The sequence below is a fragment of the Myotis davidii genome, unplaced genomic scaffold, assembly GCF_000327345.1.
Source record: "Myotis davidii unplaced genomic scaffold, ASM32734v1 scaffold218, whole genome shotgun sequence".
NCBI lineage: Eukaryota > Metazoa > Chordata > Mammalia > Chiroptera > Vespertilionidae > Myotis > Myotis davidii.
The window spans coordinates 1,599,373-1,603,000 of NW_006289235.1; positions in this window are offsets into that span (position 1 = coordinate 1,599,373).

Below are 3,628 nucleotides of genomic sequence, written 5' to 3' on the forward strand. Positions count from 1 at the left end.
CCGTATCTCTCAGTGTTACTGCCTCAAGACTGTCTGCAAAGTCATGGAAACTCACTCAGCCTCCACAGATGATGTCTCTTGGCAGCTCTCAATCAAGGGGACACAGAAATGACAGACATAGTCCCAATCCTCATGTCCTTCAGTGGGACAACTATAAGTGCATTCTCCAGCATTCCTCAGAGGACTGAGCAACAATTCCACACAGTGGTAGCCAACTCAGTAACTCAGTATTTGTTCCCTTTCTCCTCTCTTCCCCTGCTCTCCAACTTGGGTTTCCTCTGATCAGCTACCAAATGAACTTCTTTCTCCCTAATCCTAGTCCCAGATTTGGCTTTTGAAGAAACTCAAACTAAGATTGTGACAAACTGCAACCAAAAAGAGCTTCTTTCTTCAAAACAGGATGAACAAATGCCTATCAAGTGTCATTATCAGAACACAGACAACAGAGAACAAGGATATTTGTCCTCATTGAGCAAAGTGAGATGCTGGACCCTCAGGTTAGAGACAAAGAGCGATCCAACTACCATCGGGAGGAATAGGTAAGGATTCTGAGTGGAAAGACTTTAAAACAAGCAATAAAATCCTAGAAATAAAAAAGCAGTTAGCTGAGTACACACCAGATTCTGAGAGCAAGAGCACTGAGGGACTCACAGAAAAAGATTCTGAGGGGACCAGCACAGCAAATTCATCCTTATGGCAACTGTTAATCAGCAACAGATAGTTCTGGATAAATAAGAGCTAAGCATTGGAATTGATGGGCATAGACTGTATTTCATTGCATAGCATGGTAAAATCTTGAGGTATCCATTTATGGCATAAAAAATTGAGTCATATTTGTACCAGGAAACAAGTACAAGAGTGGCCATAGCAGCTCTGTTCAAAATACCAAAATAAACAAATAAACAAAAAATCTGCAAGCAGTCCAAAAGCCCTCTAGCAGGAGAATGACTAATTAAATTATCTGTATAGTAGTGGAAATAAGGGAGCTACTGCCACACCAAAACCTGAAGATTAATTTTAGGGAGATCATATTGCATAAAAGAAAGCAAGTGCCACATATCCTTTTTAAATAAATCTTTATTGTTGAGAGTACTACATCTGTCCCCTTTTTCCTCCAATTCACTTCTTCTAGCCTGCCCTCCACCATTATCCCAGGCCTTCACCACCCTGTTATCTGTGTCCATGGGTTATGCATATATGTATAGAAGTTCTTTGGTTAATCTTTTCTCCTCCACTTCCCTCTGAGATTCAACACTCTGTTCCATGCTTATATGTCTGGATCTATTTTGTTTATCAGTTTATTTTGTTCATTAGATTCCACATATGAGTGAGATCATGTGACACTTATCTTTCTCTGACTGGCTTACTTCACTTAGCATCATACTCTATAGGCCCACCCATGCTGTCGCAATTGGTAAGAATTCTTTCTTTTTCACAGCTGCATAATATTCCACTGGTGCCACATATCCTTTTAATAACATTTAAATATGAAAATAAACACTAAGTATTATGCACGCCCCATGCACCAAATTAAATGTTTTCACAATAGTCCTGTGGCATAAGTACTATTATTCCCATATTGTGGATGAAAAAACTGAGGCTCAGAGAATCTAAATAATTTGCCCAAGTCAAATCCAGGCTGTAGAACGCCACACTTTTAACTGCTATACTAAAACACGAACAAACATTGTTGAGGCATATATATCTGATACATTTATTTTTTTTAATCAGGGAATGCTAGCAGGATTTTTTTTTTTATCTCAGGTTGGGGACACTGGCAGATGTAATGGAGAAACACATAGGTAAACATAATTGACAATATCGTAGTCTTTACACTGCATGACAAGGTAGAGATTAGAATGAGATGTGTGTGGTGAGTGGCCCAAGTGCAAAATCAGATATGTATTCACCTAAAATGTTGACATTTTGCTCACCATGGACTGTTTTACATTTATTTTGATTTTGAAAATGTTGAACTAAAATGTTACCTTAATTACTGTATTTTTAGGTACCCCTTTGCATTTTATACTGGAAGCAAGCATCTCACTTGCCTTACCCTATTCCAAGCCCTGGCTCAGAAGTGGCCATCTTGCTAGGAGAGGAAGGTGGGGAGAAAATACAGCACTTGTCTAGATTTAGTAGGTTTCTCTATTTTTATAGATTATATGTTTGTCTCAGGTGGCTTGGTGAGGAGTCTGATCAACATTTAAGTGAGGCTAAATTACCCCTCTGTCCTTAATGATCATTAAAGTCAATTCCCTTAGGTTAACAAATTTAAAAAGGAAAATGGAGTTATGGGTATTAAGCATCTGCACTATGTCAAGGCTTTAAAACAGTTCCTCACTGAACCCTTCCAATCCCTCCATAAAGCCAGTATTAATATTCCCATTCTTTGCATAAGAAAGTTGAGACTCAGAGATGTTAAGTACATGGTCTTAGGACACATATTTCAAGTGCCATAAATTCTTAAATTCCATGTGCCACTTGTATTATGTTTTTCATCCTCTTATGCTTGGCTTATTCTGAGAGGTGGTGGTAGCTATTATGATCAAATCAATTATGATATGTGAAAATGATTCATATAGTGGAAAGTACCATATCAACATTAACATAGTCTTATTAATAATAACAATAATAAAACTATTTGTTTCTGTTTCTAATTTTCATAATAGAGGTGAAAGTATATTTTTCCTTATTTAGAGTGCCATATGAAATATTACAAAGACAAAAAATTCCACTCTCATTACATTGGGAAACTATCAGTCATCCTCTCTGAAATAAAATATTCTGAGCTTTGTACTATATTTTCTCTTATTCCTATTAACATAATTAAAATGCTGAAATGCATTTGAACACATGTTTATTCTCTGAGAAAAGGTAACTAGAAATATTATCTATCCTAAATTGTGACAGCTATGATATTGTAAATAGAATGATAAAAATGTAATACACACAATTTCATAATTTACTATTTGATTCCAAAGTCCAGGAGAAAGTGAAAATATAAATCAAATTCAATTCTAGCCAGTTTAACCAATTGTGTATCCCATTAGACCTCATTAAGTTTACTTTATCTCAAACAAGTAGCTAATACCATAAATAAATGAAAAGATTATTTCAAATGTCAATGTTTTGTCTCTGGATAATATACTTTATTACTTTTTATTTCTTATTTGAATCTACAAAATATTTAAGATATATGTTAAAGATAAGTACCTGAAAGTTTTTAAAAAGTGAAATACTTTTATCTATGTGCAAACAAATCTTGTTAGCACATGTGACCTTTGTTTATCCTGTACTAGAGGCCCATTGCGTGAAATCGTGCATGGTAGCCCACCACTGCTCGCAGCCCTGCCCACCTGCCCACACTGCTCACCTCATTCACCTCCCTGCTCGCTGTGTTCACTGCCCTGCCAACCCACCCTCAAGGGGACCGGTCATTTGGTTGTCATGGTTGTCACGGACACTGACTTTTTATATATACAGATAATAAAAGCCTAATATGCTAAGTGTCCAGTCGTCCAGTCATCCATTCAAACAATCAAAGTGTAATATGCTAATGATATGCTAAGGCAGCTCAACTGCTTGCTATGATGTGCACTGACCACCAGGGGGGGAAGGTGCTGCG